This window comes from Pleurodeles waltl, chromosome 8 (genome assembly GCF_031143425.1).
Source record: "Pleurodeles waltl isolate 20211129_DDA chromosome 8, aPleWal1.hap1.20221129, whole genome shotgun sequence".
Taxonomy (NCBI): Eukaryota; Metazoa; Chordata; class Amphibia; order Caudata; family Salamandridae; genus Pleurodeles; species Pleurodeles waltl.
Window position 1 is genome coordinate 1,045,244,505 of NC_090447.1, and position 15,425 is coordinate 1,045,259,929.

Below are 15,425 nucleotides of genomic sequence, written 5' to 3' on the forward strand. Positions count from 1 at the left end.
TAAGCCCTTTACACTGTATGTTCATGAGAAAGAGGGTTGTGCATTGTCAGTGCTGACACAGTCTTTTGGAGACAAGCAGCGCCCATGCGCATATTTTTCGTCGACTTTGGATCCGGTAGCTAAAGCATTGCCGAGTTGCTTGAGAGCCACAGCGGCAGCAGCTGTTTCTATTCGACAGTCTGCTGGGTTAGTGATGAATAATATGTTGATTGTGATGGTTCCACATGCAGTGGACACGTTGTTAAACAGGACCAAGACACAGCATTTAACTAGTGCTCGATTGTCAGGTTATGAGTTGACACTGTTAGCGAGTCATGTGCACATAAAGAGGTGCAATACGTTGAATCCAGCCACGTTATTGCCGATTTCAGTAGAGACAGATGATGTTGAACAACATGATTGTTTTCTTAGGACAGAAGAAGAAACGAAAGGAAGAGTAGATCTTAAATATACTCCTCTTGTAAAGTGTGATGGTACCCTATGGGTGGATGGTTCATGCTTCAAGCTTCCGAATGGTGATACGACTGCAGCATATGCTGTCACAACTTTGCATACGATTGTTGAAGCTGCACGTATACCACATAATTCAGCTCAAGCAGCAGAGCTGATTGCACTTACGAGAGCGTGTGTGTTATCGAAAGGAATGAAAGTGACCATATATACCGACAGCCAGTATGCGTTTGGTGTGGCCCATAGTTTTGGACGATTGTGGAAAGAACGTGGGTTCCTGACTTTGCATGGAGCTAAAATTCAGCATGGTCAGTTGGTGAATGAGCTTCTTGAGTCACTGACCTTGCCATTACAAGTTGCGATTGTGAAATGCAGTGCACACAAGAAGGTTACTGATGATGTCGGTCGTGGCAATGCATTTGCTGACGAAATCGCAAAAGAAACAGCAAAAGATGTGATGAATCGAATGTATGTTGCAGGCCCCGCAAGATGGGTTGGTGACGTTGGAATATGTGAAGATACGATAGAGGGTGTGAAGTCTCTTCAAGCTGAAGCTTCAGAGAAAGAGTTGAGTGTGTGGAAGGAAAGTACGGGTAAATTGGATGAAAATGGTTGTTGGGTTGACTTGTCAGAACATCAGCGATGGTTGTTACCCGATGCGTATGTGCTTGCAGTGGTGACAATGGCTCATGGAATGGCCCATATCAGTGTGAAAGGGATTTGTAAGTTGTTGGCTCCAGTATGGCAAAATGCTGGAATTCCTAAATGTGCAGAGAATGTGGTCAAGAATTGCATGGTGTGTCTGAAATACAATCCTGGTAGGGGAACCCCAACTCCAGCTGGTCATTTTGCGCCTCCAACGTATCCGTTCGAGGTTTTGCAGCTAGATTTCATCCACATGGAAAGGTGCAACAATCTGAAATACGTACTCGTTGTTGTTTGTGCTTTTTCAAGATGGGTAGAAGCATATCCCTTAAAAGACAACACTGCCTTATCCACAGCTAAAGCCCTTGCTAAAGAATTCTTCCCTAGGTTTGGAATGCCGAGAATGGTCTGGAGTGATAATGGGAGTGAATTTGTGGGTCGAGTGATGAAAAAAGTATGTGAAGGGCTAGGTATCCAGCAAAAATTCCACGCTGCAAATCACCCCCAATCAGCTGGACTACTACAGTGCTATAATGGCACGCTAAAACTGAAGTTGGCAAAGATACAAGCGAGCTCTGGTCTTAAATGGCCTGACGCTCTGCCTCTAGCACTCCTATCAACAAGAATGACTGTGCATTCGCGAGTGGGACTTAGTCCCTATGAAATTGTGTTCGGCCGCCCGGCCAACATATGGGGAGTGCCAAGACCAACAAAATTCTGTGAGATCGAACACCCTGTACTGCTTGATTATTTGTATGAATTGACGGCTAAATTGCGTGTTCTACACCAACAGGTTCACGATACTCTGCCTCAGGTCTCTGAAGCTCCAGGACATCTTATCGATCCTGGATCATGGGTGCTGGTCAAGAACTTCCAGCGGACAAAGAATGACCAGCCCCGTTGGACCGGCCCCTACCTCGTCCTTCTCTCAACAAGATCAGCTGTTCGAGTGGAAGGGAAAAAGAACTGGATCCACGGCGTACACTGCAAGAGGGTCCCTTTTCCTCTACCGCACGACCGATGGGTCCAGGAGGGGATCGCTGACTCTGAGACTGAGACTGTGCCTCGTTTTTTGCCATTTAGCGATGCACGTGTAAAAGGAACAATTTCTGAACAAGAAAGTGACAATAATTTGCAAGAAGCTGTGCCACCGTCAATTCGATTGAACACTACAGAGCCTGAACTCTTGTTCCAGAACCAGACAGTACCTGGAAAAAGCCGTTATAATTTGAGACCAAGAACTAAGGACAAATAATTTTTTTCCCGTTCCTTTGCTATTTTTTTTTAAAGTGCGGCTCTCTCATCTGAGAAACTTTCTTATTTTTGTTTTTTTCTTTTCGAACCGCCATCCGGGTTCAGCTGTAGGGTCATGGTTGCCCAAGTCTTTGGAGTGAAGCTGAAGACGTTAGGTCGACAGTTCTGGTCGGTCTAAGGAAGTTGCCCTGGACTGACAGAAGCATTCCCTAGCATAGAACACCCTACCACCATGAGCAGCAATTAGAGAGGATGGAGTTTTTCAAGAATGAGAGACCTGCCAGACAGATGAACTTTAAAGCCAGAATGAGTATAATAATGACAAAGAAACGATTTTTGATATTATGTATTTTCATGTTGCTTAGTGTAATGACGTTTTTAATAGGATATGTTTTATTCTCTTTTCAGGTGACATTTGCACCCATTACACAGCCCATACCTCCTTCTACTGTTTCCTCGCATTCTTTTCACCCCCTGCCTGAACACGAGTCTGCCAGAAGATTAGAATTTATCAACAATTCATTCATTCAGCTTCTACACCAACACCAATTAGTAGTGAACACAACTAACTGTTGGGTATGTGGTCTTATGCCTCATACTACTGATAAAGGTATCCCTTATCTGGTCCTACCTTTCAGCCATAATGGTTCTGTGTGGGCATATAGAACGGTGTTCATATACGCGTATGAAGCCAACCCCCTACGTTCTGTGAAAGATAATCCTAAGAATAGTGCTCTAGCTAAGGGTATAGTAGATATGATTAGGGAAGATATTTACTATGAGACCATCCCGAGAGATGAGACACTAGCATATATTGGATGGAACATAACAGGATATGGAGTTACTCTGAGTGGGAACCAGCGAGCAAAGAGATCCTCCCCGATTTGGATTGTACCCCATCAGGGTCACCTATGTCTGCAAGGTATTGGCAAGAATCCCAGAGCTCAGTTAGGGAAAAGTATCTGCACTGAAACGTATGTTTTTGCGTCTCAGACTTCTCCTTCGTTCTTAGCAGCTAAGGGTACCTATTTCATCTGCCATAATAGAGCCTATACATGGTTGCCCCCTGACTTCTCAGGCACATGTTTTGTTTCGTTCCTGTTACCTCCCACCTACATGGCCGTGGCAGATTACCATAAGACAATGATAGTTAGAGGTGTCATAAGTAAAGAAGACACTACAGGACAAGAACTTGGAGATTTCGCAAAGGGTATTCTGCCGTTTTGGGGTCCTATGGTTAACAGCAGGAACATAAGGCAATTGACAAAGGTGGTTGAATCCACGGTAGTTGAAACCTCCGGTGCCCTTGGTAATTTGACTGCTGAGCTCCAGTCGGATCGCCTTATGACTCTTCAGAACAGGGTCGCATTAGACGTCATACTTGCAGACCGAGGTGGGGTATGTAAAGTGATCCAATCAAGTTGCTGTGTTTTCATCCCAGATAACGCTCCGACAGTCTACCAGGCCATTTCCAAACTGCATAAGATCTCCGAATCCATTCACGTGGATAAAGGAGATTGGTCATTGATGGGGTGGTTCTGGGAGCTGATATCCGCCTGGGGATGGAAGACTCTGGTAGTCATTGGGATAATCTTAGCCATTCTTTTCCTGTCCTGTCTGTGTGTACAGTGTGCTCCTGCAATATGTGGCCTCTGTGCTACATCGTGTGTAAGGAAACCTGTATCAAGGGACGAGCTAAGTAATAGGATGATGCTAAAGCAACATCTCAACGACTTTATGAATATAGACCTGGACTCAGATTAGCGTGAGTATAGGTTATTGCCTATGTAAGGGCAAAAGGAGGGTCTGTGGTACTGAAAATTCTGGACACGTGTTATAAACATCGTCGTATCACAACGATTTTGGTATCAGCAGACCGAGAATGATTAGAATAGTATGCACAAGCATTGTATTCATATTCGGGTAACGAAATCACCCGAATATCAGAGTTTCCGTCCTGAACCCTCGTGTTCCATTTAAACAACAGCCATTTTGTGATTGCCCTCACATAGGCCAATGTCTAATGTCGAAAACGAGTCTGAAGGACACGTACATCTTTGCTGACTTCTCTGTGACCTGGGCATGCTGACTCCACTGCCTGAAGCCAAACCTGTTCGGCCAGTTTCTTTCCCAGTGGCCGAATGAGATTAGTATCAAGGCACAACACATCATAAACCTTTCATCACACACAAACCATGCCTAATCTTACACACACCTGTCCCTGTTTCTTTCTTTATGACTTGCTTTACAAGGAGGAGGTGCCCGTTTATGTTGGGGGTCCGTCGATATCTGATGAAAGTACTAAGCCTTGCCGGGTAATTGATTGAGGGCTGGACAAACTGAAATATGGGCTTGTCATCATAACCCTGCTATTTCTTTGTAGTGAAAATATGTGAATGGTCAACTGTAAAATAAGGAATGTTTGCCTAAAGCATAATATTTTGTATAAAAGAGAAGGTTAGCTTTGCAAAGAGAGCAGTCTCCTGAGAATATACACCGTGTTGTACTTCTAGGATACCTGTTACTGGCTGCAGGCAATAAACAAGATCTTTGACTTCACCAAGAAGACTCTGGGGGTTATTCTAACTTTGGAGGAGGTGTTAATCCGTCCCAAAAGTGACAGAAAAGTGACGGATTTACCACCAGCCGTTTTACGAGTCCATTATATCCTATGGAACTCGTAATACGGCTGGTGGTATATCCGTCACTTTACCGTCACTTTTGGGACGGATTAACACTCCTCCAAAGTTAGAATAACCCCCTCTGTGTTTCTGTAGTCTGAAACAGGAAGGACTCAAAGTCTTAGGGTGTTTTCCCAGGCACCACTGGGTTCTGAAAAACCCAGTACTTCACTGCGACGGTGTATAACGCCAGCGCAGCTAGCTCACATCCCATTGTCGCACTTTAGAGGTCAGGCAGCTGCCATTTCAGGGGCCCACATGCCCTAATTACCAGCTGCGTCACACAGACCTAGGCCTTGTCGCACAACACAAATACAGGCCAGATTTTGTGCATGAATGGCGTTCTGTGTCGACTGTGGGTACATACCTCTGAGTTGGTTGACTCTGTGGTCGCTGTTGTCATTCCTAGGCACCGTCTGCTGGGACATGTGAGTAGATGGCGGAATCCTCCGGTGTACCGACCGCTGGTGGACCTGTCGACAATGGAGGAAAGACATTTGATCATCACCTACAGGTTTGACCGTGCCACTATCCAGGAACTGTGTGCCCAGTTGGAGCCTGACCTGATGTCAGCAATCCGCCATCCCACAGGGATTCCCCCTCAAGTGCAGGTGCTATCAGTGCTCCATTTCCTTGCAAGTGGGTCATTTCAAACAACAGTGGCCATGGCATCAGGGATGTCCCAGCCTATGTTTTCCAACGTGTTGTCCAGAGTGTTGTCTGCCCTTCTGAAACACATGCGGAGCTACATCGTTTTTCCTCAGGTGGAGGATTTGGCTACAGTTAAAGGTGACTTCTATGCCCTTGGATATATCCCCAACATCATCGGTGCCATTGATGGGACCCATGTAGCTCTAGTCCCCCCCCCCCACAGGAGTGAACAGGTGTACAGGAACCAGAAGAGTTATCATTCGATGAATGTACAGATGGTATGTTTGGCAGACCAGTACATCTCCCAGGTAAATGCTATGTTCCCTGGTTCAGTGCATGACGCCTACATCCTGCGGAATAGCAGCATCCCTTATGTGATGGGTCAACTCCAGAGGCACCGGGTGTGGCTATTAGGGGACTCTGGTTACCCCAACCTGTCATGGCTACTGACCCCAGTGAGGAATCCCAGGACAAGGGCAGAGGAACGCTACAATGAGGCACATGGGCGGACTAAGAGGGTGATCGAATGGACCTTTGGCCTCCTGAAGGCGAGGTTCAGGTGCCTCCATATGACAGGTGGTTCCCTATTCTACTCACCAAAGAAGGTGTGCCAGATCATCGTGGCCTGCTGTATGCTTCACAAATTGGCTTTGCGACAACAGGTGCCTTTTCTGCAGCAGGATGGTCCAGATGACGGTGTTGAGGAGGAAGCAGAGGAAGAAGACATTGACAACAGGGTCTCAGTTATCCAGCAATATTTCCAGTGACACACAGGTGAGAACACATTCCTGCCTACTACAAGTACTTTCACACTTCTACCTCTATCCTGTCTGTCGATTTCTACCAGTATATGGTAACTGAGTTGTACATTTCCCTTACCGTTCCACAGGTGTGGTTTCCAACGTATGTCATCTGCTTACATTCCTCATGGACTTGAGATGTGTGACATAGGTATGTTGACATTACATTTGAAAGAGCATTTTGCCACTGTAATTGCTAATACACATTTTCGAAATCACAGACTTACTCCAGATTGTTTTGTGATTCAAGGGTGTTTATTTAAATTCAAAATATTGGAGGGGGAAGTTAAATGGTGAGAGGTGATGGCGGAGGAATGTCCATGGCAGAGTCCAGTCTATTAGTCTGACAGGTGCATTGCCCATATGGGCATAGGAAGGGGAGCTGGGGCAGTTTAAATATGGACAGGGTGACAAAGTGGGACAGTGGGATGACAATCAGTGTGGTCTCATTTCTTGGCGGGGGTCTTGGCATCGTGCTCTGTCCTGTTCCTGGATATCAGGGACCGTTTCCGGGGTGGTTCTCCATCTGCAGGGTGTGGGGTGCTGGTGTGGTGGTCTTGTGGCAGTGCCTCCTGTCCACTAGCGCCGGGGGAGGTGGTGGGCAGTTCATCGTCCATGCTAGTGTCAGGGGCCTCTTGTAGTGCCACAGTGTCCCTCCTAGTGTTAAGTATTTCCTTCAGCAACCCTACGATGGTGCCCAGGGCCGAGCTGATGGTTCTGAGTTCCACCCTGAACCCCAAATACTGTTCCTCCTGCATGCGCTGGGTCTCCTGAAACTTGGCCAGTACAGTTGCGATCGTCTCCTGGGAGTGGTGGTATGCTCCCATGATGGAGGAGAGTGCCTCGTGGAGAGTGGGTTCCCTAGGCCTGTCTGCCCCCTGTCGCACAGCAGCCCTCCCAGTTCCCCTGTGTTCCTGGGCCTCCGTCCCCTGGACCGTGTGCCCAATACCACTGCCCCCAGGTCCCTGTTGTTGTTGGGGTGGTGGGTTATCCTGGGTTCCCTGTAGTGGTGGACACACAGTTGATTGACGTGTCCTGGGGACGAAGGTATGGGCCCGCTGGGTGGGTGCTGTGCTGGTGTTACCAGAGGGTGGAAGCTCTGTGGTGGCCTGTGACTAGGTGTGGGGAACCGACTGTCCCGAGGCCCACGATGGTCCGGGCTGGTCATCTGGATCCAGTTGGACAGAGGTGCTGTCATCACTGTGGGCCTCTTTAGTCGGTGGGGTGGAGATGTCTGGACCCTCCTGTCTGGTGACGTTGGGTAGTGGTCCTGCAGGGGTGTAAAAGCATGATTATTGCATCTGTGTGTGTCATGGTGTGCAATGGGTGGGTGACCGTGTACCCCAGTGCTAGCATTCCTGTGTGGGGGCTTGTGTGATGATGGTTGAGGGGGGTGTTATGGGTATGTGCAGTGGGCATGCTTTAGTGATGGGTGTCCATGCTTTGTTTCTGCATACAGGGCTTGTTGTTGGGATGTGTGGTTTGTGATGTTGGGACATTTGTGAGGAGTTGGAGTGATGGGGAGGGGGTGAGGGTGGGGGTCTGTGATAGCATGCAGGTAGGGTGGGGGATATGAAAGTTAAGATTTGACTTACCAGAGTCCATTCCACCACTGACTCCTGCGAGGCCCTCAGGATGCAGAATCTCCAAGACCTGCTCCTCCCATGTTGTTAGTTGTGGGGGAGGAGGTGGGGGTCCGCCGCCAGTCCACTGATGTGGTGTCTTGAGACCACGGAACGCACCTGCCCCCGTAGGTCGTCCCACCTCTAACTGATGTCATCCCGATTTCTTGGGTGCTGTCCCACTGCGTTGACCCTGTCGACTATTCTTCTCCATAGCTCCATCTTCCTTGCAATTGAGGTGTGCTGTTCACTTGCCCATATACCCTTGTTTGTCAACTCACACATGAAGGGTACTCACCTGGGGGGGACAACATATGGATGGTGTGTGTAGTAAAGGGACTGAAATGAATGCAAATCCCATGAGGCTCTCATACTGTTGCCTCAACAACCAGAACAGCGTCCTCTTCTCCAAATACCTTGGTTTGGTAACTCACAAATGAATTTTACTCACCTGAGGGCATGACACTTGTATTGTGTGTATAGTAGAGAGAGTACAGGAGTGCAACTCCCAGGATGCACTATTTCCATAACTTCAAACACCAGTACAGTGTTCACTGGTCCAAAGACCGCTGTTTGTCAACTCAGAAATGTAGTGCTATCCCCTAGGAGGATATTATTTGACAAGTGTGCGAGGTAGACGGAATATCATAATGCAACTCACAGGAGGCACTCTTATTCTGACTCCAAACACCAGAACAGTGTATATTTGATCAAAGAGCCTAGTTTGGCAAATCACAATGGAAGTTTACTCAGGTGTAAGGATAACAATAGTAAAGTGTGTGTAGTATAGGGACTGACATGACTGCTAAGGTCAGTAGGCTCTGTATCTCTCACTCCAGACACAAGCGCAGGGTCCATGTGCACAAATAGCCATGTCTGTGAAATCCCAATTGAAGTACACTCACCTGGGAGGATACCATATGCCATATGAAAAATAGTGAGAAGGAGGCAGGAGTGACCATAATGCAAATCCCAATTAACCCTGTTTCCCTAACTCCAACAACACAACCAGTTTCACTTGCCCAAATCCATCTAGTAGAGAACTCCCAAATGGACTCTACATACCTGGGATGATGAAAATTGACAGGTGTGTGCAGTAGAGACAGTGGCATGAGTGTAAATCCCAGTAGGCATTGTTTCCCCAACTCAAAACACCACACCAGTGGTTACTTAATCAAACACCCATGCTAGCTAAGTCACATTTGAGGTTACTCATTTGTGCCAGCAAGGTGAGGTCACTGGGGCAGCTCCTGAATGGGACACCATCAGTCATGTCTTGGTGATCTATCAAGAATATCAAGCCATGATGGACCACGTACTTGTTGAACTACAGGAAATGAAGGAGCTGCAGAGGGACTTCCATCGGGAACTGCATGAACAGTGGGAGGCTCAGAATACCAACAAGGCCCCCCTAACAAGGGTGCTAAGGGACATTAACACCACCTTGATTAGGGGTCAACAACAGCACTCTATCCCTTCCTTTGGAGCTTCTACCCCAGGTCCTTCATCCTTGCCACACTGGAGGAAGTCCTATCAGGGGAAGAACCCGTCCTAGACACCACTACCTCTCTAGCAGCAGTTCCCTTCAACCACAAAAGAAGTGGGGACATCCAGCGAGGAATCCAGGAGGTGCAGATGGCAAGACACCCACCACTGCCAGCAAGTGACATCTTTCAAAATGACCTCCTTTGTGTATCACAGATTTCCTCTATTGACTGTTCTTCAACCACTTTCCATTTCCAATGGGAGGAGAACACTAGACCTTAAACTTACAATGGTGTGGCATCTACTCCAATGATTTTATCCACCATGACTGAACCCTTCACTTTTCTGTTCCATCATGCCCCAATTTATTTTCTGCAAAAATTATCAATAAATCCACCTATCACAAAGTCATTGTCTGCTTGCTTCTGTTCCACATTTTGTAATTTAGAGATGTAAGACCATGTGAGGCAAATGAGGAAGACACAAGATACTAATGTGAGGAGGGATATGTTACAAATACAGTGTAATGATAAGGATTACTACCAACACATACAAACACAAGTTTGGTCACACCAAACATTTTATTGTACAGTACAGCACATAGGATGTTGAAATGTCTAGCCTATCATAGCAAAGAATGGCTGACTCATATTGTGTCAAGGTACACATCACAAAGTGCTACCCCCCAGACTACAGAAGAAAGGGTCTTGTCAGACACTGTCCTGTAGAATATCCAAACAGAAAAGTGGATGGTGTCACCAGCTTAAGTCTTATCACATACACACCAGAGTAATCCACCATCACATAAATGAAGGTACAGACAAAGGGCAGTACAACTTGATTGATTGATGACAACATATTTCATGCCCACATGATCACACACATGATGCAATCGGACCAACACAGCACTCTAAACAAGTCCATTGTGCACTTCTGACCTTCCACTCAAACACTGTTCAAGCTGCCTTGGCATGGGTCTCATACGCCCCAAATCTGTGACGTATATTACCTGCAACAATCCATGTCCACTTCCTATGTCAGAACAGCATCAGATACCTGGAAATGTCACAACTCCGAAATGCCCACATGAGGTTGTTATGGTGAAGGTACCTGTACAAAGACAAAACATGGAGTATAGGCTTGAAACCACACCTATTACACGTATCACAAAGCAAGCATAGGGAAAGGACATTACAATACACTGAGACTGACACAAACAAAGCAGCTTCATCTAGTTGGGGATATGTCAAAGGCTAACTCTTGGCTAAGTAATGCAGAGTATCAGCTCCATAGTTGTTGTCAAAACACAACTCCACACATTCTCACAACTACAGTTCTTCGTACAGTCATAGTCATTATATCAAATGTCATATTTACACTCATGAAAGTAGCTGTTGATGAGATCTTCCTGCAAGTCAGCTCCTTCTTCTTCACCACTGTCATCCTCACTTGGCATTTTAGGAGTCCAACCCGGTGACACTGCAGGAGCCCCCTCCTCTGGGATGTACTGGATATTCCTTAGCAATGCGATGTTGTGGAGCATTCAGCATGCCCAGTGATCTGAAACACTTTCCCGGGTGAGTAGAGGAGAGCACCACCAGACCAGTCCTTACAGCAAAATCTGGCCTCCATGAGCCTAAAAGCCAGCTCCACTACCAGCTTTGTTCTTCAATGGGAATCATTGAAGCAGACTTCCCCAGCGTAGTTGGATTCCTTACTGGTGTCAACAACCAAAGATAGTTTGGATATGCTGACTGAAAATAGGTTGGGACATGCCAGCTGATAGGGCTACTCTATGTTGGAAGGACGATGTGGTTTGGAAGTGCAATACTGACATGCCTTATACAATGAGTGGTATGCTGGTTAGATAACTAGTAGATGGCATTAGATCTGGGTCCAACTGCTGACATAAGTCCACTACTGTTTTCCTATTCAGTCAGTAAAAAAGGATAATGTGGCATTCTTCAATGGTCTGAATGTCCGACAGTGGACGGTAGACAGGAGGTTGTCTCGTCCTCCCTCTCCCTGGGTACCTATGTACGACAAGACATGATTTCTAACATTAGTCATTGTGTCCACAGCAACATACATGATGCATGTCAATGATATCATGTGACAAGGCATTTCACATGGCAAGCAGTACACATCACATCTGCAAATAACACAAGGGTCACATGTGATCCCCATGGTTTTCTACACTTGTGTCCACAACATGTAAATGGCAAAACTCAAATATGTGTAACACAATTGACCCTCTAAATGTGACTGGTTATCCCGACTGCCAAAATCACCATCAGTAGGGGTGGAGTGTGCCCCACTGTAAAAATTATCTGTGCCCTGCAACATACTACAATGGAGTTTGAGTAGTAAGAACTACATGACAATACAGAATAAGCATGTTTATGAGGTCAAAAATACATTTTCAGAGGTGTGATGTAGTTTATAAAGACCAATACAGCATTAAAGTCCATCAAAATGGCGGCTGCCTGACCTACTCCACTGGACATTAGGAACCACCCATGACCACCAGCCGGAGTTGTCATCACAGTTGCAACCACAGTGGACACAGACAAAGGCTAATGTTGTTGCCACTGGTGGTCGCAGCCCAATGGCTGTGTCCACCGGCGGTGATGACCGTGTACGTGGCAGACATGCTCTGCAGATTCATTCACTTGACTCCTGACATTGCTGCCAGCTAGATCTCCATGACCTGAGCTGCGATGTACTGCCTCTAGGATCAATCATGCCACATCCAGCAGGTGATAGGGCCGTGCCTTCTCTTCAGAGGAGCTGGAGAGGCTAGTGAATGAGGTCCTATCTCTTTATGAGCAGCTCTTTGGTACACCAGAGAGCAGGTAAGTACCTTGTGTACACTTTAGTCGCAGTGCTTCACCATCCTTCCCCTCCTCACAGGCTAGAATGTACCCATGTGTGCCAGTTAGACTACTCATGTGCCTGTTGTTGCAGTCTGTGTGGCATCAATGAGAGGGACAATGTGCAGATATTGGTGGCCAGCATCATATGTTAAGTTCATTCACATTGTGTTGTGTGAGGATTTTGGGATTCTAGAACCTCCTTGTGTTGGATGCACATAACTAGGTCAGGAGACATTACTGCTATCACTGACATTTATTTCTCATGATTGTTGTAAATGTCAGATTACATGTATGCTCATGACAGCATGAGCTGAGTATGCATGTTGTTTGAGTCAGTTGAGAGTAATGTGAGCAATGTGTATGGTGCCACAGAGATTTTTAAACACATATACCCTTGGTAAACTGTTGTTTGGAAGGCATATCATGACTCCCTCTGCCCTTCAGGTTGCCACACACACCAAATGCCAAATTGCTGTTGGCTGCATGATGTACTGTCATGCATGGAAGTGCTGGAAATGGAGTGTCATTCAGCTCCTGTCAGCTCAGCCTATAGAAACCAGGACCTGTCACATGTATCTCCCAGAATAGAGTCACTGTGGCAATGCAACTGTGGCACTGTGCTAATTCCCTGTACCCAGCAGATCCTGTGATCTGGCCACAATGAGTACCTGGTGGCAAATCCTGCCCAGAATGCTTAGGAATGGGAATCTAATTAGGTCATTAATCTAAGTCATATGTGAACTTTGCATAATTGTCAATGTATGTGTTGGACCCATAACATGCCCCTTACTCCCACAGCTCTGTTATTACCTTCCCACAGGTCATATTTGTCCTGTACAGGCTTACTGCACAAATGACAGTCCCACTGTGCAGACAGTGTGTTGATTCCTGGAAGGCCATGATACATGACTCAGTAGCTTGGTCACATAGCAGAATCTTTGTAGTGCATGACTTTGCTTGCTGGATGCAATCTCTGTAGGATGGACACATATGTCCAAAGGAGTGTTCTGTGGTACAGATACATGGCACAGAACCACAACCCCTGAAGTGGCCTGAGTCTGCATTTATCATTGCACATGTTCACTTATGAACAGGGAAGACACTTTTGTGTGCACCATGCCAGTCCCTTCATTGTTACTCATCTGTAGTACTTGAGTTTGTACTCTGGCAGTTGCCTTTAGGGACTGTATGCCTTGAGTGATTCTCACAGAGTGTGAATGTGTCAGTCCATTCATGCTTAAGTAGTTTACACTTGAAAAATCACATATATGTGATGTGGGTCATAGATTCACACATCATTGTACAGGTTGTTAGAGAATGACCTACATGATGTCAGTAAGCTTGCTTAGTCATTGTAGGTCCGGGGCAGGGTAGTGGGTTAGTATACAGATGGAAACATATATGGCTGTAGTCATGACCCTGTACTTGTAGGCTTGTATGAGTCACACTTGGGGATTATTGACAAATAGGAAAGTCCTAGTTTGATGTTACTGACATGTATGTGACTCAACCATTTGTGATAAAACTTGTGATCATGATTTCTTGATTTTTCTTTTGCATTTATGCAGGTTAACGCCCATCAAAAGAAGGGATTACGGAGTGCCATCATCCAGAAGGTGTAGATCCAAGGGGTCCACAGCCAGTGGAATGCCCACTGAAGGAAAAGATAGGAAAACCTGAGATGCTGGGCCTGGAAGATTGCTGAGGTCCAGCTAGGGATGTCCTCCTAACGTGGGCGAGGTGCACATCGGACCAGGAACACCCCTAATGGCCCACACTCTGGGTGTGGTCTATCCAGACCTTGATGGGCATTTGAGGGTAGCACAGTAGCCAAAAGGGGGTGCGTACAGTGCATAGTGCTGCCTGTCACATTGCCAAGTCAATGAGTTAGGTTCTGACAGCTACCACTGACAATTGGGGATTAGCCATGTGTCACAAAATAGATAAGTGAATGTTTGTGAAGACATGTTATGTGGTGAATATAGATGTGCTTTGACTATTGGCCCAAAGACCTAGGACTCAACTTGGTAGAATGTACAAACCACTTTCTCTCCAGGGATGACATGTAGCTGGGTACATTGATCAATCAAGTACTGTTTGTTGTTGTTTGTGTAATTTCTATGCAGCAGACAACTACTCTTCATTGTTACAGGCCAAAGGTAAGGATGTCATGGATCACTGTCCTCAGCCATGTTTCTGGGTAAATGAGTATATAGGCATATGCTACGCAGAGGCCACTTGTCTTCAGTGTATAATGGGTGCTGGTGCATCACTGCAGTGTGTAATGTGAAGATAGACACAATACATGTGACACAGCTTACACTGTTCTTAGGGTCAGCTATAGATCAACACTTTCACTTGGTATATGGGGAATGTCATTTGACATGATTTATGTGCCATCACTGTTTCCAACATTCCTTGTGCCTACATGTCAGCATCTGTCCCTTTCTCGTTGGTAAAACATTTGTAAGCTGATGTTTCATGCATGGTCTATTGATGTTGATGGAATGATATCTGTATTCCCTCACATATATGTGCATGAAAAACTGTGTGTGGAATAGGACATTTGCAATGGGAGTACATTTCATGTTGTGCCACAGACAGCAATGTGTCACCATTGTTTATTTGGCTGACACATTCCCTCATGTGTCATAGCATGTCATTTGGCATGTACAACTGCAGCAGCAATGAGGGTCATGACAGGTAGGCATAGAGTATTGAGCCACAAGTTGCATTTCTTTACAAGCATTCATCCACAGACAGACATCTGGGTCTGCATGATCATAATGGAGACAATGTTGTAGCTTCCAAATGGGCAATGTGTTGAGGGCCTTCACCAAGTATTTGCAAATCTCTGGGCCTCTCCAACCTCCAAGGGACTAATGACTTCTACTGATGCACTCAGAGTATGCCGTGGTAAAGAATGCCAGACATTAGTGGTGGTTACCCTGGGGCTTGCCG